The 25111-nt window shown below is 39.1% G+C and overlaps 1 long non-coding RNA gene across 7 annotated transcripts in view; it reads left to right on the forward strand.

Moving 5' to 3' along the window:
- LOC147340119 (uncharacterized) overlaps positions 1-25111 on the forward strand; it is a 571221-nt gene that overhangs the window by 500649 nt on the left and 45461 nt on the right. The gene's annotated exons all lie outside the window — the stretch shown is intronic.

Below are 25111 nucleotides of genomic sequence, written 5' to 3' on the forward strand. Positions count from 1 at the left end.
TCCATTCATACGCCACCAATCTATTGCTTACATTATGCACGTACTGGCATGCCCTACTTCTCCCCATATCCATACATCTAAGGTTTGTTCCTTCTTTAATCCTATCAAAACTCTCTATTTCCACAAAGCATTTCCCTTTCCATTAAACCATAATACCTCAACTGTAACCTTTGGCTGACATTCATCACAGACTCCCTATTTCAGTGATTACTGGTATACTTAAAATTCTTTCCGGTTAGAAGCTGTAATTAATTTATATAGTATCTAATCTTAGGCTACATGTCTAAATTTCATCCTCACTGTCTTATACCTAAAGAATATGAAAAGAAGGAAAGTTTAAACCATACTAGGTTTGTGGAAGAAATAAAATAAATAAACCAATGAAATAGAGTTTGGGAACATGAGAAATTTGGAACAAAACCAGGCAAAATCATGTATTAGAGTATCAGACAAATTCATGCATTATTTCTTAAATAGAAAGAGTCTTAAACTTTCCTTAAAAAATCACAATTATTAGAGAAACTCTTAAATATAGATAGATCGTAGAAAGAAAAATGGAGATAATATGTATTCATCAAACCATTTTATTGCCCCACACCCTTTGCATTTAAAATATTATTAACTGCTAATAGGGGAATTCAGCAGGGATGGCTTGAAACAATGGCTGCATTGTGAGGTGGACTACATAATTTTCACTTCAAATCCCAATTTAATTGAATTTATACATATCAGTATCTAGAAATTACCTTGGAAAAACATTTTTGTCATCATGAAAGCATTGTATTAAGAAAGTACGCTATTTTTGTTTCTGTTTATCAGGAATACTATCACATACCAATTATAAAAAAATTATAAGTAATTGTCTGTAGCGTATGTGATACCAAACAGAAGAATTGGAATTAATTGCTTTCTTTTTAAAAACAATTTTATTTATTTATTCATTTATTTGCTTGTGCTGGGTCTTAGTTGCAGCATACAGGATCTTGTTCCCTGATCAGGGATCGAACCCAGGTGCCCTATAATGGGAGCACAAAGTTTTAGCCAGTGGGCCACCAGGGAAGTCCTCAATTACTCCCTTTAAGCAGCATTTTTAATGACTTACATTGAAAAGCCATGTAGATCATGCAGAATAATGACAATTATGTATTTATGCCCATGTACTTTAAGAATCAAAAAGTCATGATGGTTAGTAAAGTGGTTAGAATGTTAGTCTCTGGTTACACTGTTAGCCCATTCCTGGTGGATGTTAACATATTTATAGTGTTATTTCACAAAGTTCTTGTTCCAGGACACTAGACTCACAAGATGCTCCAAGATTAAAAGAGTTCATGTGAACATAGTTGAATTGTCATAGTTAAATAATTCAACTAAGTAATTGAATTAACAAATAAATTGGGGAGAAAGTTTACCCCTTCTTTAATTTAGAGAGCAATTCTAATAAGTGAAGAAGGATTGAAGGTAATAGGAATCATTTGGGGCAAACATGACAGAAAAAACTGGTGCGTAAAGAACTGTTGGTTGATAGTAAAACTAGTGGATGAAAGTACGGAAAGCAACGAGATATTTGCATAGTGTCAAAAGCTGTGCACATAAGACATTTATTAATTACGAAAGGAAAAGCAGTAACTTTATGTTGGAGAAATTCAGCAGAGACCACTGTCAGGGAGGAAGAAAACTTTCCTCTAACCTTCTAGATTCTTCTGGCTTGTCTAAGAATTAAATTGACATGAGACAGATTAACAGAAGAAAATCTAATTGAATGCCACACATACAGAAACCCATCTTACATGAATGGTTCTGAGTCAGAAAGGTGTAATGAGGTATACATGCCATCCTGATTTAAGTAATGGGATTAAGGGATGGAATTTCAGAGAGGGTGGGAGGGTAAGTCACAGCACAATAAGAAGGACATATTTTTAGTAATTAGATGTTTGTCCTGCCATAGAAATGGGTCATAAAAAGTTATTTCTAGTATTGTCTGTTATTTCGGCACTGCCCTCAATTTAAATTATTTAAAGAAAAGGTAAAAGTTTATCTTGGGCCCGTAGCATCTAGATTGCCTGTGGCTGAAAATAATTTGCATGCCAAAATGGCATATTTTCAGGAAGGCTGTTCTGAACCCCTGCACCACACAAGCAAGTGATCAAATTTAACACCATCTCTAAGAAGACACTTTAGCATCATCAATCCATGATATGATGTACTCAGGGCTAATTAAATTGCATGAGCTCACTCTAATTGTGGGGAAACACAAAACATTCAAACTGGGGAACATTCTACAAGATATCGAATCAGTACTGTTAAAAACTGTGTGTATCATGAAGTACAAAGAACAACATAGGAGGGACTTTCCTGGTGGTCCAATGGTTAAGAATCCGCCTTGCAATGCCAGGGATGTGGGTTCAATCCTTGGTCAGAGAATTAAGATCCCACATTCCATGAAGCAGCTAAGCCCACGTGCTACAACTAGACACTCTGTGTGCCACAAGGAAAGATCCCATGTGACGCAACAAAGGAGACCCTGCATGCTTCAACTAAGACCCCATACAGCCAAATAAATATATTAAAAAGAACAACTGAGGGACAGTCATAAAATAATAAGACATAACACATGAACATAACGTGGGTACCTGTGTTGGCTAGTGGACTAAAAAAAAAAATGTCATTAGTGCGAAGATTAGCAAAATTCCACAAAGATCTGCAGTTTAGTTACTTGTATCATTGTTAATGTTCCGAATTTGATCATTTACATCATGGTTATATAAGGTGTTTCCATTAGGACATGTTCAATGGAAGTTATACATGAACTATCTGTATTAATTGTTACAGCTTTTCTGTAAGTCTAAAATTTATTTAGAAATTATTTCAAAATTTAAAGAAATTAAAACCAAGAACTAGTTAGAAGGGACTCCACATGGCCAAACTTGGGGCAATTCAGGCCTCAAAAAAGTGTGATGGTAGTAATGGATTTTAACACCTTGAATACAGAAATATCCAAAAATTTTGTTTAGCCATATGCAGCTACATGGAAAAGGGCCGATTATGTACTGGTGAAGTGAAGTGGGGGGGGGGGCGAATTTTGCCACCGCCAAAATATACTAGAGAACAAAACCACATGAGAAACTAATGTATTATACTTAAAGAGCCCAAACACGCTTTTTACATTTGCTCATCCTGAAGTTTCACATTTTAGTGAGTAGCTTTCTCTATTTAAACTTTACAAATTGGACTTTACATACTACCTTCCTAAAAGGGAAATTCAGCCTTGTTAAATTTCAACCTTGTTTTTCTTCTTTCGGTTGTAGGTGAAATCATGAACAAGTTAGCTTTCTTGCTCCTGGGATTGTCTATCTTTTCCTTCAAAAATAAAAATGGTCATTTATTTCAACACCGTATATTAGTCAAAAGATATTTATGTGAGACTACAAAGAATTATCTAGTAGATGATAGTTTGATGTAAGTGAAATTTTCTGTTTTATTACGTATCCTTGGCATACACTATGTAAGTTTCAGGTGTACAACATAGTGATTTGGTATTTTCAGTCACTCAGTCCTGTCTGACTCTGCGATCCCAGGGATTGCGGCACGCCAGGCCTCCCTGTCCATCACTAACTCACAGAATTTACTCAAATTCATGTTCATTGAATCCGTCATGTCATCCAACCATGTCATCCTCTGTCAACCCCTTCTCCTCCTGCCTTCAATCTTTCCCAGCATCAGGGTCTTTTCAAATGATACAGTTCTTCGCATCAGGAGGCTAAACTACTGGAGTTTCAGCTTCAGCATCAGTCTTTCCAATGAATATTCAGGCTGATTTCCTTTAGGATGGACTGGTTGGGTCTCTTTGCAGTCCAAAGGACTCTCAAGAGTCTTTTCCAACAGCACACAGTTCAAAAGCATCAATTCTTCAGCACTCAGCTTTCCTTATAGTCCAACTCTCACATGCATACATGACTAATGGAAAAACCATAGCCTTGACTAGATGAACCTTTGTTGACAAAGTAACGTCTCTGCTTTTTAGCATGCTGTCTAGGTTGGTCATAACTTTTCTCCCAAGGAGTAAGCATCTTTTAATTTCATGGCTGCAGTGATTTTGGAGCCCAGAAAAATAAAGTCTGCCACTGTTTCCACTGTTTCCCCATATAATTTGCCATGAAGTGATGTGACTGGATGCCATGATCTTAGTTTTTTGAATGTTGAGCTTTAAGCCAACTTTTTCACTCTCCTCTTTCACATTCATCAAGAGGCTAGTTATTATTCGCTTTCTGCCATAAGGGTGGTGTCTTCTGCATATCTGAAGTTATTGATATTTCTCCCAGCAATCTTGATTCCAGCTTGTGCTTCCTCCAGCCCAGCATTTCTCATAATGTACTCTGCATATAAAATAAGCAGGGTGACAGTATACAGCCTTGATGTACTCCTTTCCCTATTTGGAACCAATCTATTGTTCCATGTTCAGTTCTAACTGTTGCTTCCTGACCTGCACACACGTTTCTCAAGAGGCAGGTCAGGTGGTCCGGTATTCCCATCTCTTTCAGAATTTTCCACAGTTTGTTGTGATCCACACAGTCAAAGGTTTTGGCATAGTCAATAAAGCAGAAATAGATGTTTTTCTGGAACTCTCTTGCATTTTTGATGATCCAATGGATGTTGGCAATTTGATCTCTGGTTCCTGTGCCTTTTCTAAAACCAGCTTGAACATCTGGAAGTTCACGGTTCACATACTGTTGAAGCCTGGCTTGAAGAAATTAGAGCATTACTTTTATTATCATGTGAGATGAGTGCAATTGTGCAGTAGTTTGAGCATTCTTTGACATTGCCTTTCTTTGGGTTTGGAATGAAAACTGACCTTTTCCAGTCCTGTGACCACTGCTGAGTTTTCCAAATTTGCTGGCATATTGAGTGCAGCACTTTCACAGTGTCATCTTTCAGGATTTGAAATAGCTCAGCTGGAATTCCATCAGCTCCACCAGCTTTGTTTGTAGTGATGTTTCCTTCAGCCCATCTGACTTCACATTCCAGTATGTCTGGCTCTAGGTGAGTGATCATACCATCATGATTATCTAGGTCATGAAGGTCTTTTTTGTATAGTTCTTCTGTGTATTCTTGCCACCTCTTTTTAATATCTTCTGCTTCTATTAGATCCATACCATTTCTGTCCTTTATTGAGCCCATCTTTGCATGAAATGTCCCCTTGGTATCTCTAATTTTCTTGAAGAGATCTCTAGTCTTTCCTATTCTATTGGTTTTCTCTATTTCTTTGCATTGATTGCTGAGGAAGGCTTTCTTATCTCTCCTTGCTATTCTTTGGAACTCTGCATTCAAATGAGTATATCTCTCCTTTTCTCTTTTGCTTTTTGCTTCTCTTCTTTTCCCAGCTATTTGTAAGGCCTTCCCAGATAGCCATTTTGCTTTTTTGCATTTTTTTTCCATTGGGATGGTCTTGATCCCTGTCTCCTGTACAGTGTCACGAACCTCCATCCATAGTTCATTCAGGCAGTCTGTCTATTGGAGCTAGTGCCTTATCTATTTCTCACTTCCACTGTAAAATCATAAGGGATTTGATTTAGGTTGTACCTGAATGGTCTAGTGGTTTTCACCACTTTCTTCAATTTCAGTCTGAATTTAGCAATAAGGAGTTCATGATCTGAGCCACAGTCAGCTCTGGGTCTTGTATTTGCTGACTGTATAGAGTTTCTCCATCTTTGGCTGCAAAGAATATAATCAGTCTGATTTCGGTGTTGACCATCTGGTGATGTCCATGTGTAGAATCTTCTCTTGTGTTGTTGGAAGAGGGTGTTTGCTGTGACCAGTGTGTTCTTTTGGCAAAACTCTATTAGCCTTTGCCATGCTTCTTTCTGTACTCCAAGGCCAAATTTGCCTGTTATTTCAGGTGCTTCTTGACTTCCTACTTTTGCATTCCAGTCACCTATAATGAAAAGGACATCTCTTTGGGGTGTTCATTCTAGAAGGTTTTGTAGGTCTTCACAGAACCATTCAACCTCAGCTTCTTCAGAATTACTGGTTGGGAATAGACTTGGATTGCTGTGATATTGAATGGTTTGCCTTGGACACAAACAGATCATTCTGTCATCTGAGATTGCATCCAAGTGCTTAATTTTGGACTCTTTTGTTGACTATGATTGCTACTCCATTTCTTCTAAGGGATTCTTGCCTACAGTAGTAGATATAATGGTGATCTGAGTTAAATTCACCCATTCCAGTCCATTTCAGTTCGCTGATTCCTAAAACGTCGACATTCACTCTTGCCATCTCCTGTTTTACCACTTCCAATTTGCCTTGATTCATGGACCTAACAGGTTCCTATGCAATATTTCTCTTTACAGCATCAGACTTTACTTCCATCACCCTTCACATCCACAACTGGATGTTGTTCTTGCTTTGGCTCCATGTCTGCATTCTTTCTTATGTTATTTCTCCACTGATCTCCAATAGCATATTTGGCACCTACTGACCTGGGGAGTTCATCTTTGAGTGTCTTATCTTTTTGCCTTTTCATACTGTTCATGGGGTTTTCAAGGCAAGAATACTGAAGTGGTATGCCATTCCCTTCTCTAGTGGACCACATTTTGTCGTAACTCTCCACCATGACCATCTTGGGTGTCCCTACATGGCATGGCTCATAGTTCCACTGAGTTAGAGAAGGCTGTGGTCCCTGTGATCAGATTGGTTAGTTTTCTGTGATTATGGTTTTCAGTCTGTCTGCCCCCTGATGAATAAGGATAAGAGGCTCATGGAAGTTTCCTGATGGGGGAGACTGACTGAAGGGGAAACTGCGTCTGTTTCTGATGGCGGGGCCATGCTCAGTAGATCTTTAATCTGATTTTCTGTTGATGGGTGGAGCTATGTTTTCTCCCTGCTATTTACCTGGGGCCAAACTACGGTGGGGTGGCTTCCCTGGTGGCTCAGAGGTTAAAGCATCTGCCTGGAATGAGGGAGACCCAGGTTCGATCCCTGGGTTGGGAAGATCCCCTGGAGAAGTAAATGGCAACCCATTCCAGTACTCTTGCCTGGAGAATCCCATGGAGGGAGGAGCCTGGTAGGCTACAGTCCATGGGATTGGAAAGAGTCGGAAACGACTGAGCAACTTCACTTTCAAACTATGGTGGAGGTAATGGCGACGTCCTTCAAAGGATCCCATGCATGTACTGCTACACTTACTGCCCTCAATCCTGCAGGAGACCACCACCAACCCATGCCTCCACTGGAGACTCCTGGGCAAGTCTGGGTCAGTCTCTTGTGGGGTCACTACTCCTTTTTCCTGGGTCCTGGTGCACACAAGGTTCTGTTTGTGCCCTTCAAGTATCTATTCCCAGTCCTATGTAAGTTCTGGCAGCTATATGGTGTGGTTAATGGCAACCTCCTCCAAGAGGGTTGTGCCATACCCACGTCTGCTGCACCCAGAGCCCCTGTCCCTGTGGCAGTCCACTGGTGACCTCTACCTCCACAGGAGACACTGAAAGACAATTCTGTCTCAGTCTCTGTGGGATCCCTGTGTCCTGGTGCACACAAGGTTTGTTTGAGCCCTCTGAGCATTGCTGGTGGGAATGGGGTTTGATTCTAAATGCAAATTTGCCCCTCCTACCATCTTGCTGGGGCTTGCCCTTTGACCTGTATACAGATTTCTCAAGAGGCAGGTCAGGTGTTCTGGTATTCCCATCTCTTTAAGAATTTTCCACAGTTTGCTGTGATCCACACCGTCAAAAGCTTTAGCATAGTCAATGAAGCAGAAATAGATGTTTTTCTTAAATTCTCTTGCTTTTTCTGTGTTCCAACGAATGATGGCAATTTGATCTCTGGTTCCTCTGAGTTTTCTAAATCAACTTGAACATCTGGAAATTCTACATTGTTTTGGGACTTCTTGGCAGTCCAGTGATTAAGACTCAGAGCTTACAGTGCAGAGGGCAAGGTTTTGATCCCTGGTGAGGGAACTAAGATCCCACATGCCAAGCAGTGCAGGATAAAACAAAGAAAAGCTAGATTGTTGTGGGGGAAACAGTCTTCAACAAACAGTGCTCAGAAAACTGGATACTAACATTGCCAAAGAATGAAGCTGAACCGATACCTCACATCATATGAAAATTTATTCAAAACGATTCAAGGACCTAAGTGTAGGAGCTAAAACTGTAAAACTCACAGGAAAACAGAGGTAGAAGCATGGAAACAGTCATTGTGGACTGACCATTGGATGCTTAATGTATCATATCATATGAAATATGCATTTCAATAACTAAGAAAAATGTAAATTCATTACTATCCTGATCATTTTTTTTTTTTTTTTTTTGCTGTGGATTAGTCATATATGGCCTATATTACACTGAGGTAAGTTCCATCTCTGCCCACTTTCTAGAGAGTTTTTTTTTTTTTTTTTATCATACACGGGTGTTGAATTTTGCTTTTTGTGCATCTGTTATGGTAATCATATGGTTTATTCTTCAGTTTGTTGATGTGGTGTATCACACTGATTGATTTATGGATACTGAAAAAATTTTGTATCTCTGGGATTAATCCCACTTGATTATGATATATGATCCTTTTAAACCATTTTTGGATTTGGATTACAAACATTTTGTTGAGGATTTTTCATCTATGTTTATCCGTCACATTGGTCTGTAATGTTTTTGTGTATTTGTGTGCTATCTTTGTCTGCTTCTGGTATCAGAGTAATAGTGGCCTCAGAGAATGAATTTGGGCATGTTTCTTCCTCTGCAATTTTTAGAAATAGTTTTAGAAGGATAGGTGTTAACTCTTCTCTAAATGATTGATAGAATTAACCAGTGTAGACATCTGGCCCTGGACTTTTGTTTGTCAACAATTTTTAAATCACAGTGTCAATTCCAGTGCTTGTGATTGGTCTGTTAATATTTTCTATTTCTTCATGGTTCTTTCTTGGGAGATTATACCTTTCTAAGAATTTCTTCTAGATTGTCCATTTTATTGTGTATAGTTGCTTGTAGTAGTCTCCCTTCCTGAGGGCTCTGCATGCTTCCCCCCACACTCTGAAGGTGAGTCTGCCGGATGGCGGGCTGGGAATGGGGTTGTGGGCAGCTGCAGTGATGCTGATCCCACCATAGACCTTGGTCACTGGTCCCGCACTGAGCTCTGCTATGGTGCTGCCCTACTTACGTGATCACCCCCTCTCCACCATCCTTCCCTGTTTCTTGGAAGCTGCACTCAGCAGGAACGGTCTTTAGTCAGCATCCCGGTGACATCAGGGTCCAGCTCTGGCTCCTGGCTGGAAAGGCTCATGCCTACTCTGCCCCGATCCCTTGCTCCTGTAGATATTTCCCCCACCAGTATCTCAAATAAATGGATTTGTAAAAATGTTTTTGCTTATTCCACTTGGCATAGTTTGCAAGGCATATTCAACTTGTATCACATATCAGAACTGAATTTCTTTTTAAGGTTGAAAAATATCCCATTGCACGTGTGATACATTTATGTCACATTTGTTAAACCTTTCACCTGTCAGTGTACATTTGGGTTGTTTCTACCTTTTAGCTCTTGAGAATCTTGCTTATTTGAACAGTGGATTAGAAATATCTGATAAAATTCTTGATTTTACCTATTTGGGGTATATAGCTAGAGTGTAATCGTTCCATCATATGATAATTCCATTTTTAATATTTTGAAGATTTATGATTGATATGTTTTCTGCAGCAACTACATCATTTTTTCTCTCACACCAGCAATGTACAATGATCCTATTTCTCCATATCCTCACCTACACTTATTATTTTAATTTTTGACCACACCCCAAGGCATATGGGATCTTAGTTCCTGGGCTAGGGCTCAAACCCCCACCCCCTGCATTGGAAGGGTGAGTCTTAACCACTGGACAACAGAGGAAGTCCCTATTCTGTTTCTGTATCCTAACCATCCTAATGGATGAGATGTGGTACCTGGTAGTTTCATCTATATCTGTTATGATTAGTGACGTTGAGCATTTTTTTTAATGTTCTTATGGGCCGTTTGTGTTTCTTTGGTGAAATGACTATTCAAGTTCTTTTCCCATTTTTAACTTGGGTATATTTGTTATTGTTGAGTTTAGGTGTTCTGTATATGTTCTCGATATTAGTAGCTTATTAGATATATGATTTGGAAATATTTATTGCATTCAGTAGGTTGCCTTTTCACTCTTTGGATACTGTCCTTTGATGTGCAAAGGCTTTTAATTTTGATGAACTACAATTTATCGACTTTTCCATTTGTTCCTAGAGCTTTTGGTATTGTATTTAAGAAATTATTGCCATGATTGTCATGTAACTTCCCCCTATGTTTTCTTCTGATTCTTACAGATTTGGTATTTGCATTTAGGTGTTAGGATCATTTTCAGTTAATTTTTTATGTGATGTAGCTTATTGATCCAGCTCCATTGATCCAGCTCCATTGTGTTGCATGTGAATATTCAGTTTTCCCTGCATCTTTTGTTGAAAAGATTATTCTTTCCTAGAACTATGTAATTTTGAATTATATAGTTCATTACTAATCTTAATGACTTTTGCGAAGTCATGAGGAAGGGGTTCTACATAATAAAGAGAAAAGTCTTTATGTCTGGCTTGTCTCATCAGAATCTACGTTTATCCTCTCTTCACTCTTTGTCAGTCCCATCCTTTCCTCCTCTCTCCATCTGCTCATTCAGTGGATTCCATCCATAGGGCTCTAAATCCTTGCTACTCAAAGTAAGGTCCCTAGACACCAGAAATATTGGTATCATTTGGTAGTTTGCTAGAAATGCAGGTTCCAAGCCAAACCTCAGACCAACTGTATCAGCATCTGTACTTTAATTGGATCCCTAGTGATTCATGTACAAGGTCAAGTTTGAGAAGCACTGATCTGCAGAATCTTCTCAGGTCTCTCCAGGCTCAACTTCTACTAAAAGTAACCATACCACAGCAGCTGGTAAGAGAATAAAAATTCACCATTTTGTACCCTATTTTTCAACACATTACCTGCTGACAAGTGTGCGTGTGGGCTACATTGCCTCAGTCGTGTCTGACCCTGTGGGACTCTGTGGACTGTAGCCCGCCAGGCTGCTCTGTACATGGGGAGTCTCCAGGCAAGAGTACTGGAGTGGGTTCCCATGTGCTCCTCTAGAGGATTTTCCTGACGCAGGAATTGAACCCGCACCTCTTGTTTCTCCTGCATTGGCATACAGGTTCTTTACCACTACTGCCACCTGGGGTGACCAGTACAAAGGTGTTTATTTCATGTCAACTTATTAGCAAGTTCTATTTGACACAGATCTAGGTCGCTATTACTATGGCGAGAGAGCTTTGTTGTTTTAGCTGTCATCAGTGTATTCTAGACTCAGTTCTTCTCAAGCACCCTGTTTTTTTATGCTTGTACTTCCAAGATCTTTGATTTTCCTTGCATCTCATGCTTACGATGTGCTAACAGGTGGATGAAGATAAAACATAATGTCTTTCCAAGAACAACTCAAATACCCACCCACCTTTAAGATTCTGAGGGAAATTGTACTTCCACAATGGTAGTGTGAGGAGTTTGGGGAAATCTTATTCCTGGAGATGCATCTCTTGAGCTGGTGAAATTTTCATTCAAAGTCTTTGATGGGTAAAGATTCGTTGGTGGGCATCCAACAAAGTGAAAAGCATTTATTTAAGAAAATCTATGAAAACTAGACAAGACTGATGGGAATCCATGGCATTTTTTTTTAATTGGAGGCTAATTACTTTACAATATTGTAGTGGTTTTTGCCATACATTGACGTGAATCAGCCATGGATGTCCATGTATTCCTCATCCTGAACCCCCCTCCCACCTCCCTCCCCATCCCATCCCTCTGGGTCATCCCAGTGCACCAGCCCTGAGCACCCTGTCTCATGCATCCAACCTGGACTGGCAATCTGTTTCACATATGATAATATACATGGTTCAATGCTATTCTCTCAGATCATACCACCCTCACCTTTTCCCACAGAGTCCAAAAGACTTCATATATCTGTGTCTCTTTTGCTGTCTTGCATATAGGGTTATTGTTACCATATTTCTAAATTCCATATTAGAATTTAGTAACTGTATTGGTGTTTTACTTTCTGGCTTACTTCACTCTGTATAATAGGATCCAGTTTCATCCACCTCATTAGAACTGATTCAAATGTGTTCTTTTTAATGGCTGAGTACACAATGAAATATTACTCAGCCATGGCATTCTAACTAGAGATAGTCCTCAGGCATCAGCAGTTCTGTCTTGCAAAAGAGCTGTTCCAGTGGACTCAGTGGCTGCTGGCAACTCCTGTTTTTCGTATTAAGGTGAAAAGCAAAGTTGGTTATAGATTAAATTTATAAAGGCTTGATTTATATGACAACTTGGTAGGTCATGTGAAAAATAAAAGAGGAATAAACCTTATTGATTGCTAGAGTTGACAGTTAAAGACAAGGCAATAGCCCTTATAGGGAGCAGTTTTTCGTGGCTGGCATAGAAGCAGAGTGTTGAAGAGCAGAGTCATTTTTTTAAAGCTATTGCTTGGAGTTAAAAAAAAAAAGCTAGAATTTCTTATAACTCAGTATCTTTTTTTGACATGATGTCACAAATTTTAGAAAAGAAACGAAAATGAAGTGAATCATGAACACATTCAGATAAGTATATTTCCCTCAATATAATCTTCTCCTCAATACCTACTGAAATAAATTTTTTAATGGTTTGAATGTTTTTACCAATTCACTGTCACTTTTGTTTCAGTCTTGGAACACTGATTTGGCCATATGTTTTAAGATTTTGAATGTGGCTCCTAGGGGGCCACATTGTCTTCCATAAACTGAATTGATTAATTAATACTAGTGAGTATCCTGGAATTCTTTTTTTTAATGCCACAGGCTTCATTTTTAAGAGAAAGAAGCAAAATGCACATACAGAAAAACCAAGTTTGGTTTTCATTTACTGCTCAAGTTTCTGAGTTCAATTTAAAATATTGTAATAGCAAATAAAGAGGTAAAACATTTCCTTTAAAATACTTTATAAAATATTTTAAGTTATTCCATGCTTCCTAATCCCACATTCATTTATGATATATTTTAAGTTTGTGGCTACTGCTGCTAAGTCGCTTCAGTCGTGTCCGACCCTGTGCGACCGCATAGACAGCAGCCCACCAGGCTCCCGCGTCCCTGGGATTCTCCAGGCAAAAACACTGGAGTGGGTTGCCATTTCCTCCTCCTTTAAGTTTGTTATCTTTCCTACTTTCATTTATTCAATATTTACTCATAAGCCCCTCTGTGAAATAGAGAAGGAGGGAGGAAAGGAGAGGGAAAGTAAAAGAACAGAAAAAAAGGCATTTAAAAATAAAGTAGACAAAATTACTTTTTCTTATTTTAAAAATTCTTTTTCTCTTGCATTTTGTTTGTTTCTCTCATATATAGTCTCCTATATGCCACTTAAAAAGTGTTTTCGGAATAAGAAAGCAGTAACTCACGTTTTCCGAAAACAGACATACAACTCATTCAACCTTTTTCTTCCCCTATGATTAGGAATTCCTTTCTCTCCAACTTGAGACTAAACCTTTCAGTCTCTGCTATCTTTAACAAAAAAAAAAAAAAAAAAGATGCATACCAGGCTTACATTCTGTATCAGTTCAGTTCAGTTCAGTTCAGTCTCTCAGTCGTGTCCGAGTCTTTGTGACCCTATGAACTGCAGCACACCAGGCCTCCCTCTCCCTCATCAACTCCTGGAGTCCACCCAAACTCATTTCCTTTGAGTCGGTGATGCCATCCAACCATCTTATCCTCTGTCATCCCCTTCTCCTCCTGCCCTCAATCTTTCCCAGCATCAGGGTCTTTTCAAATGAGTCAGCTATTCTCATAAGGTGGCCAAAGTATTGGAGTTTCAGCTTCAACATTAGTCCTTCCAATGAACACCCAGGACTGTCTCCTTTAGGATGGACTGGTTGGATCTCCTTGCAGTCCAAGGGACTGTCAAGAGTCTTCTCCAACACCACAGTTCAAAAGCATCAATTCTTCAGCACTCAGCCTTCTTTATGGTCCAACTCTCACATCCATACATAACCACTGGAGAAACCATAGCCTTGACTAGACAGACCTTTGTTGGCAAAGTAACGTCTCTGCTTTTAAATATGCTGTCTAGATTGGTCATAGCTTTCCTTCCAAGGCATAGGCGTCTTTTAATTTCATGGCTGAAATCACCATCTGCCCAGAAAAATAAAGTCAGCCACTGTTTCCACTATTACCCCATCTATTTGCCATGAAGTGATGGGACTGGATGCCATGACCTTAGTTTTCTGAATGTTGAGCTTTAAGCCAACTTTTTCACTCTCCTCTTTTCACCTTCATCAAGAGGGTCTTTAGTTCCTCTTCACTTTCTGCCATAACGATGGTATCATCTGCATATCTGAGGTTAGTGATATTTCTCCCAGCAATCTTGATTCTAGCTTGTGCTTCTTCCAGCCCAGCATTTCTCATGATGTACTCTGCATATAAGTTAAATAAGCAGGGTGACAATATACAGCCTTGAAGTACTCCTTTTCCTATTTAGAACCAGTCTGTTGTTCCATGTCCAGTTCTAACTGTTGCTTCCTGAGCTGCATACAGGTTTCTCAAGAGGCAGGTCAGGTGGTCTGGTATTCCCATCTCTTTCAGAATTTTCCATAGTTTATTGTGATCCACAGAGTCAAAGGCTTTGGCATAGTCAATAAAGCAGAAATAGATGTTTTTCTGGAACTCTCTTGTTTTTTGATGATCCAGCGGATGTTGGCAATTTGACCTCTGGTTCCTCTGCCTTTTCTAAAACCAGCTTGAACATCTGGAAGTTCACGGTTCACATATTGCTGAAGCCTGGCTTGGAAAATTTTGAGCATTACTTTACTACCGTGTGAGATGAGTACAGTTGTGCAGTAGTTTGAGCATTCTTTCCATTGCCTTTCTTTGGGATTGGAATGAAAACTGAACTTTTCCAGTCCTGTGGCCACTGCTGACTTTTCCAAATTTGCTGACATATTGAATGCGGCACTTTCACAGTATTATCTTCCAAGATTTGAAATAGCTCAGCTGGAATTCCATCACCTTCACTAGCTTTGTTCATAGTGATGCTTCCTAAGGCCCACTTGACTTCACATTCCAGAATGTCTGGCTCTAGGTGAGTGATCACACCATCGTGATTATCTTGGTCGTGAAGATCTTTTTTGTACAGTTCTTCTGTGTATTCTTGCCACCTCTTCTTAATATCTTCTGCTTCTGTTAGGTCCCTACCATTTCTGTCCTTTATTGAGCCCATCTTTGCATGAAATGTTCCCTTGGTATCTCTAATTTTCTTGAAGAGATCTCTAGTCTTTCCCATTCTATTGTTTTCCTCTATTTCTTTGCATTGATTGAAGTCTTTCTTATCTCTCCTTGCTATTCTTTGGAACTCTGCATTCAAATGGGTATATCTTTCCTTTTCCCCTTTGCTTTTCGCCTCCCTTCTTTTCATAGCTATTTGTAAGTCCCCCTCAGACAGCCATTTTGCTTTTTTGCATTTCTTTTTCTGGGGGATGGTCTTGATTACTGTCTCCTGTACAATATCACGAACCTCCATCCATAGTTCATCAGGCACTCTGTCTGTCAGATCTAGTCCCTTAAATCTATTTCTCACTTCCACTGTATAGTCATAAGGGATTTGATTTAGGTCATACCTGAATGGTATGAATACTAAACAAACACATATAATATAAGGATAGTATATTAACTAGAGGTGAGTGAAGACATCTGTCATGCGGGTATTTTTAAACTTTATTTTTGTTCTGGTCACTTTAAAAATGTCATCTCTCTTGGACATTTGCTTGTCAGAAAAGTAATCTTGTTTTAAAGAAAAAAAAGAAGCCTTTTACTTTGGATGGACTACAATAAGAAACTTAGGCTTATGTAGTCAAGAGAGAGCAAGATGTTTCAAAATATATGTAGTGGTCTTGAAGTGCACTATGAATGTGGTTTCCTCTCCCATTTCTTCAAATGACCCCAAGGAATCCCAGGCGATTCCCTCATCTATGACATTCCTTCCATGGGTATAGTTTATCTCACTGTTGGACAAGGATGAACAAACCAGTTCACCTAATGTACAAGTGCTCTCCACTGTCTGTATACAGGGAGCCAGCATATGTAAAGGGCACACTTAAGACGCAGGGTTGGTGGGGTGCTCTGTTGTATAGGTCCGTATAGTTAAAGCTGTGGTCTTTCCAGTAGTCATGTACGGATATGGGAGTTGGACCATAAAGAAAGCTGAGTGCTAAAGAATTGATGCTTTAAAATTGTGGTGCTAGAGAAGAGTCTTGAGTGTTACTTGGACAGCAAGGAGATCAAACCAGTCAATCCTAAAGGAAATCAACCCTGAATGTTCATTGGAAGGACTGATGCTGAAGCTGAAGCTCCAGTACTTTGGTCACCTAACATGAAGAGCTGACTCATTAGAAAAGACCCTGATGCTAGGAAAGATTGAAAGCAGGAAAAGGAGGGTATGACAGAGGATGAGATGGTTGGATGGCATCACCGACTCAATGGACATGAGTTTGAGCGAACTCGGGGAGATGGTGAAAAACAGGGAAGCCCGGAGTTCTTGGGGTTGCAAAAAGTCGAACACGACTTAGAGACTGAACAACAAAACAAACAACAAGCTGTGTATCTTAGGATATTCTTCACACTACTTGACATGTCCTAATAGTTGAATAATTAAAGCAATAGTTAAAGCAAACAGGTTAAGAGAGTAGCTAATATAAAAACTAAGTTAACGTACCTTGGTGTGATTCTGTAAAAGTTAGAGAAAACATTATCAAAGTACATGTGGGAGGAACTATGTTAACACTTACCATCATCTGAAAGAAATTGACATGGACTCTAAATCCAGTTGACTCTTTAGTATCTTGAGTTTATTTTCCAATTAAAAATAATCAGTCAATTTAAATAGGCCAGTATTTTATTAAGGAAGATAAATCAATAATTAATCAACTTTCAAGATAGAATGACCCTGGTTCAAATGGATTCACTGATGAATTCTACCATGTTATTTAACAACAGATTGTATTAATGCTTTTTCAGTCTCTTCCAGAAGATATAAGCTGAAGGAATACTTCCTAACTCATGCTAAGAGGCCAGCAGTATCCTAATGCCAAAAGCAGACAGGGACATTATAAGAAAACAGCAGACCAACATCTCTCATGAACATACATGAAAAAGTCCTCAACAAATATTAGCAGATCCAATACAACTATGTATAAAAACAGATACATGTCAAAATCTATTTTGTTGAGGTAGGCCCTTACAGAGTGGTGCGTCCAAAGTCCTTTCAAATGATGTCCTTCAGTCTAGAGAAGCAAGTCCACCTCAGACAGTTCACATCTAAGCAAACTGCTGGCCCTAAAATAAATTTGTTTCACAATCACATTTTATATAATGAAAAACAGCACAGTTATAAAAGGCATATATCTGTTGTTCTTGTTCAGTCGCTCTCATTTCCAACTCTTTGCAACCCCATGGACTGGAGCACACCAGGCCCCTGTCCTCTACTATCTCCCAGAGTTTGCTCAAATTCATGTCCACTGAATTGGTGATGCCATCCAATGGTCTTATCCGCTATCTTCCCCTTCTTCTCCTGCCCTGTCTTTCCTAGCATCAGGGTCTTTTCCAATGAGTCAGTTCTTCGAGTTAGGTGTCCAAAGTTTTGGAGCTTCAACAACAGTCCTCCAGTGAATATTCAGGGTTGATTTTCGTTAGGATTGACTGGTTTGATTTCCTTGCTCTCCAAGAGACTCTCAAGAGTCTTCTCCAACAACACAGTTCAAAAGCATCAGTTCTTTGGCTCTCAGCCTTTTTTTTTTTAATATAAATTTATTTATTTTAATTAGAGGCTAATTACTTCACAATATTGTTTTGGTTTTGCCATACATTGACATGAATCTGCCACAGGTATGCATGTGTTCCCCATCCTGAACCCTGTCCCACCTCCGATCCCCATCCCATCCCTCTGGGTCATCCCAGTACACCAGCCCCAAGCGTCCTGTATCATGTATGGAACCTGGACTGGCGATTCGTTTCACATATGATAATATACATGTTTCAGTGCCATTCTCCCAAATCATCCCACCCTCGCCTTCTCCCACAGAGTCCAAAAGACTATTCTATACATTTGTGTCTCTTTTGCTGTCTCGCATACAAGGTTATCGTTACCATCTTTCTAAATTCCATATATATGTGTTATTATATTGTATTGGTGTTTTTCTTTCTGGCTTACTTCACTCTGTATAATAGGTTCCAGTTTCATCCACCTCATTAGAACTGATTCAAATGTATTCTTTTTAATGGCTGAGTAATACTCCATTGTGTATATGTACCACAGCTTTCTTATCCATTCATCTGCTGATGGACAACTAGGTTGCTTCCATGTCCTGGCTATTCTAAACAGTGCTGCGATGAACATTGGGGTATACGTGTCTCTTTCAATTCTGGTTTCCTCGGTGTGTGTGCCCAGCAGTGGGATTGCTGGGTCATATGGCAGTTCTATTTCCGATTTTTTAAGGAATCTCCACACTATTCTCCATAGTGGCTGTACTAGTTTGCATTCCCACTAACAGTGTAAGAGAATTCCCTTTTCTCCACACCCTCTCCAGCATTTATTGCTTGTAGACTTTTGGATAGCAGCCATTCTGACTTGCATGAAATGGTACCTCATTGTGGTTTTGATTTGCATTTCTTTGATAATGAGTGATGTTGAGCATCTTTTCATGTGTTTGTTAGCCATCTGTATGTCTTCTTTGGAGAAATGTCTATTTAGTTCTTTGGCCCATTTTTTGATTGGGTCATTTATTTTTCTGGAATTGAGCTGCAGGTGTTGCTTGTATATTTTTGAGATTAGTTGTTTGTCAGTTGCTTCTTTTGCTATTATTTTCTCCCATTCTGAAGGCTGTCTTTTCACCTTGCTTATAGTTTCCTTTGTTGTGCAGAAGGTTTTAATTTTAATTAGGTCCCATTTGTTTATTTTTGCTTTTATTTCCATTGCTCTGGGAGGTGGGCCTTAGAGGATCCTGCTGTGATTTATATCAGCCTTCTTTATAGTCCCAACTTTCACATCCATACATGAGTACTGGAAAAACCATAGCTTTGACTATATGGACCTTTGTCAACAAAGCAATGTCTCTGCTTTTTGACAATTAAATGAGTGGTCATGTACATGGCACCAAATTTAGAGCTCAGAGTTCCCTATACACTCCTCCCGACCTCCCCTTTCTCTCTTCAGTCTGGAAATACATGCAGTCCAAATCCATATACTTATTCTCTTGCTTTCACCTTACATGTTGTAAACATGAACAGTGTTACAATTGTAGCTCATTTAGTAGTATATGTATACTATATATATATATATAGTATATGTATATAAAAAGAGCCTGTCTTTTTCTGTGAAGCTTTTTTAAACTTAATACTGATGCATGCAGCTGCCGTGGGCTTCCCAGTTGGCTCAAATGGTAAAGAATCTGCTGCCAATGCAGGAGCCGCAGTTTTGATCCCTAAGTGGGGAAGATCCCCTGGAGGGGGAAATGGCAAACCACTCCAGTATTCTTGCCTGGGAAATCCCATGGACAGAGGAGCCTGGCAGGCTACTGTCCATGAGGTGCAAACAGTCGGACATGACTGAAACAACTGAGTATGCATATTTGCAGTAATGCAGCTGCTGTACTTTCATTCTTCTGTTGTGTAATATCCCTGTGCATCTTCCTCCACTGAGTAAATTAGGCACTTCTCCAATGGAAGGTCATTTGGGCTGATGCCAGTTTATGCCATTAGGAGGGTTGCTGCTCAGGAAATTGTGTAAGCATTGCTTCGTGCTTGTGGATGAGCATCATGTGCTAAATAAACACTGGAACTGTGGGTCATCGACTAGGCTCTTGTTCATTTTATGGGACATAACAAAGTGTTCTCCAATGTCTAATTCTGTAGCACTGTGTGAAATAGAATTTGTGCTATTCCATCCATTCCTGAACACTTGGTATGTTGCAGAATGTTTACACTTTTTTTTTTTAATGTTTAGCATCTATCCTGGCATATTGGGACTGGGAGACTGTCGGAATAGTGATGTTATAACATCATCCTATTTCTGGTTACTAAGCAGAGCCCTTATTTTGGCCTCATTCCACACTTGCAGCACTGCTTTCAACCTGGAAAGTGACACGAGTGAATCTGTTTGGAAATACCAAATTATCTGATGCTAGTACAGCCTGTTTCATTGAATATTCCCAGCTGAATGGACCAGCTGAATTATCCTGCAAAATCCAATTTAATGTTTCTCTAACTGACTTATATTCTCACAGAGCTCTATTGTGTTCTAACAACTGGATGTCTTAGAAAATTGAAATATTTTCTTCCCATCTGTATTAATACTTGTAAGTAGAATTTTTAAAAGATGAAAATTCGGTGTTTCAGTCTGGCATGAAAAAAATAAAATTCTCATTTCAGTTGATCTTTTTCAATGTTAAGTAGCTATTTTATTGCCACTTTAATGTAAAGAAACTGTGATAAATATGCTGCTAATATTTAAGGACTTTTCTATAATAAGTTATTACAAAAAGTGTTTTGATCGTATTCAAGAGACAGCTGACTGATGTTTGCAGTGTCTTTTTATTAATGCCTTATAACAGATCCACAGCATGTTATTAGAACCTGTTTCAAGCATAGAGAAGGTAAACAAAATTAAGTCTCCTATGACTGACTTAGAATCTGTGTTCTCCTTATTCAGGTTTCTTTAATCATTGATACATGTTACCTCAATCAAAAACACAACATCCATTTCTCATTGAGATTTGTCCTCCAGTAGGACTAGAACAATTGTGCAGCACTCAACCCGGAGTGAGCAGCAGAATTCCTCCTTCCTGATCTCTACCCTGAACTCTTTTCAGAATGTGTTGAAGGTCATCAAGTACAGTAGATAATGACCTAATCCTTATAGAACTACATGGCAAGTGACGATTTTTGGTTGGAAGGTCCCTTTCATGATCATAAATTTGACCATGGTTTGGCAGGCATTTCATGACCATTTTGTCCCATGGTGCTAGGAATGCTTATTCCCAGGTGAAGTGATGATTTTGTTGATAGATCATTCAATGGGCTAGTCCTGTACTGGGAAAAAAAGTGAAAGTGTTAGTCACTCAGTGGTGACTGACTCTTTGTGACCTCATGAACTATAGCCCACCAGACTCCTCTGTCCATGGAATTCTCCATGCAAGAAGCCATTCCCTTCTTCAGGGGATCATCCCAACCCAGGGATCAATGCACGTCTTCTGCATTGCAAGCAGATTCTTTATAGTCTGAGTCACCTTAACAGTAGCGAAAAGTCTCTGGACCACCTATCTTACTAGTCTTTCATGGTCTAGAAAATGATTCCTCCTTGTTGCTTCTTCCCACATTCAGAGTTAAACTATTGCAATCATTGATCTCAAATAGGACTGTATACCTGATCAACCTCTTCAAGCCACCTAGTTATTATTTTTATCATTGGTTTGGTCACACATTTGGTAATACCAGAAACAATGATATTGAAAAACAGGCAGAATACAAGTAATATAGTGAGTTGTACTAGTAAGATCATACATAACAATTTAAGTCAAAAATTTCCATCAGCTTTGGCCCATTGTATGCCAAGGTCATCTGATTTAGTCTCTTCTTTACCAACTCTTATCTTTAAAGGAAATTTTTTATTGTCCTCATTCATAAGGCATGCATCCCAGTTTCCTAGTGTAATTAATCTGATTATTCTTAGTATGGTTTAATTATCCCCAACATAAAGAGGCCTTAAATGATCATAGTCTGCTGTTAGCCATATTAATCCATCCCACAACTGAGGGAGACTGTAATCTTCAGCTAAAATTTTGCTTGTTGCTTTGGTTAAGCCTGAGTAACTTTAGAAGAAAATTCATATATATGGTTGTGATCAAAGATTAGTGGGCTTCCCTGATAGCTCAATTGGTAATCTTCCTGCAATGCAGGAGACCTGGGTGCAATCCTTGGGTTGGGAAGATCCCGTGGAGAAGGGAATGGCTACCTACTCCAGTATTCTGGACTGGAGAATTCCGTGGACTGTATAGTCCATGGGGTCGCAAAGAGTCGGACACAACTGAATGACTTTCACTTTCACTTGCTATCATGTATAAAAAGAATTTTAGTAAACAGCACTTCTCTATCACTTCCTCTTTATTATAATCTGTACAACCTATTCATTTATTTCTTAAAATGTGTAAATTTGATTAAAAAGCGCCTACTGAATCTATAATATATTTAATCATATTCACCGAGTGGTTGGTACTGACAGTGTTTATATGCCACTAGTGCAGCACATATTGTCTGTCTACCATCTCAGTGGCCCTTGCACAGAAGATTTATGTAATTTATACAGTGACTAGTACACATTTAGTAATAAGTATTCTGGGTGATATATTAATAGTTTCAAATTTAGAAGCCATATTCTTCACCATGGCAGTCACACAATCAGCTGTGTGGAGATATGTGAAGGCAACGGTGGTGTAGATTAGACCTGCAGTTTTGGGCCTTGCCCCCATGAACTTCCCTCTGAGTGACCTTACATAGCTGTGATACATGGGATTATTAGATTTAGATGTTCCATTTGATGATCACATGGAAAAAGGTATTTCAGGTAGTTGATACCTGTACTTACTCAAAAAAGTTCATATATGCATTGTCTTCTAGGAATTTTATTCTAGAATTCTCATGCTCCTAATAGACACTTCTCTCATTAGAAAAGTTGTATCTATTTTCTGACATCTCTTCCCTAACAGGTCCGTTTTCTTATATCTAATATGTGTAATTTGTCCCCAATTTCATAAACGTTTCTAGATTTATGAAAATAACTGTTATTCATTGCTGTTCTTCGATCTAGTCTTCCTAAACTATCGAGTGATTTCCTTAAGATGTCAACTGGATCATGTCACCTTCTCCCCAGAATGCTTCATGGATTTCCCATTATACTAAAAATATTATCTCACGTCCTTCAGGAGCTGACCTCTGTCTTCCTCCACAAACTCCTTGCCCTGCATCATCCTGCTAACGTCCTCCCTGTGCTTCTCACACCTGGCCTTCTTTCATTCCCTCAACCACCCAGAGTTCTTACCTCAGGCCCTTTGTCCATCTTCCTCCTTGTCCATCCCATGCCCAGCTTCTTCTCATCCTTGAAGACATGCTGTGCATGATTACGTCTCACAGAGGCCTTCCTTGAGTTTTCAACTGAAATTAGGTTCCCTGCACTTAAACTTTTTAAAGTTTTATAGCTTTAACAAAAACTTACACTCTATACAGCACTCATCATAGCTGTTAACTTGCCTATTTATAGGATAACTTGTCTCCCTAGAGAATAAATTATGCAAGTGCATGGGCTTTTGCTGTTTCATCCAAAACAACATCCTGAGAGCCTAGCACAGTGCCAACATACCTCAGAATGAATGCATCATTGCTGTCCCATTTCACCTTTAGATGGCCTCAAAAAATTGCTTTACTTTATCTGCAACGGATAACTTTCTCCTATTTTTAGGACTTCCTGTCTTCATAGTTCTTGGCACTGAAAAGGTATCAATAGCATTTTGTTGTTGCTGTTGCAGTTGAGGTGAATATCTCTGTAACTAGATTTTGGGGAAATAGCTATGGGGAAGCATCATTGTGTTCAGTGTAATACAGTGAGATGACTCAGCAAAATGTCAAGAAGCCCTTTGGGGAAAATCTCTTCTGACAAGGTGCTAAGAGACAAATAGATCTCATTGAATTGGAACAACTTGCTATTTCGTAGTTAGATAGGTTTTTCAGCAGAATTCTGCCTAAACATATTGTCTGTATTCGCACTTGCTTCAGGCCAAAGAAAAGAGCACTGTGTACCATATTAAGCACAGAAGGAAGTTGGAGATGAAGGAGCAATTCTGAGACATGGGCCAGAAGATAAGAATACAGTGAAGGGAGGAAATCAGAAGCATGACTGGCCATTAGAAATGCCCTCCATACCAGGAATTTGCAGAAATACTTGGTGGAATATTGATCTACCTACAGAGGGTTGAAACCAATCTTAATTCTGAAAGAAATCACTTTTACTGCCTATGCCAATGGGCTTTGGGATGCTAAACTTAAAGTGAATCCAAAAGTTGACTCAAGATTTCAAGTATAATTCCTTAGAAATGATCTTCAGGCATTATATCAGGGTTATTGTCTAACAATTACAACACTGGCATTTCTGACCCCAAGATATTCTATGTTGTCCTGAAACTACATGAAGAAAAAAATCTCTAACAAGTCATTTTAACTTCTTGTTGTTTTATAATTTTGTATGTTCCAAGAAAGCTTTGTCCAGTATATGATATAGGGTTTTACATATATATATATATTTGATAAAATAGTAGATATAATGAGAAAGGCAATATTTTGATGGGAACATTATCATTTCATTCTCAATTTAATATTTTACATGTAAAGACAATAGAAAAGTTAGGTTATTTAGTCATTTAGGGTAAAATCCAGTTATTTAATGCTCTAATTTTTTTCTTTTTTAAAAATTCTTTTAATTTAATTAATTTCTGTTTATTTTTGGCTGTGCTGGGTCTTCATTGCTGTGCAGGCTTTTCTCTAGTTGTAGCGAGCAGGGGCTGCTCTCTAGTTCTGGTGTGCAGGCTTCTCATTGCAGTGGCTTTTCTTTTTGCAGAGCATGGGCTGTAGGGTGCCCCGGCTTCGGTAGTTGTGGCACACAGGCTTAGTTGCTCTGTGGCGTGTGGGATCTTTCCAGACCGGGGATCGAACCCATGTCTCCTGCATTGGCAGGTGTATTCTTTACTACCGAGCCACCAGGGAAGCCCTCTAAAATTTTCTCAGTATTTCCCAAATGTATTTTTTGCGCTCTTAAATTTATGAGAGATACATAACTACATTGCAGGAAATTAGAAATACTGAAAAGTGTTCAGTTGAGTTCAGTCTCTCAGTCGTCTCCGACTCTTTGCGACCCCATGAATCGTAGCACACCAGGCCTCCCTGTCCATTACCAACTCCCGGAGTTCACTCAAACTCATGTCCATCAAGTCGGTAATGCCATCCAGCCATCTCATCCTCTGTCGTCCCGT

The sequence above is a fragment of the Bos grunniens genome, chromosome X, assembly GCF_055505025.1.
Source record: "Bos grunniens cultivar Pamir isolate PY7600 chromosome X, Bosgru_T2T1.0, whole genome shotgun sequence".
In the NCBI taxonomy this organism is placed as follows: Eukaryota; Metazoa; Chordata; class Mammalia; order Artiodactyla; family Bovidae; genus Bos; species Bos grunniens.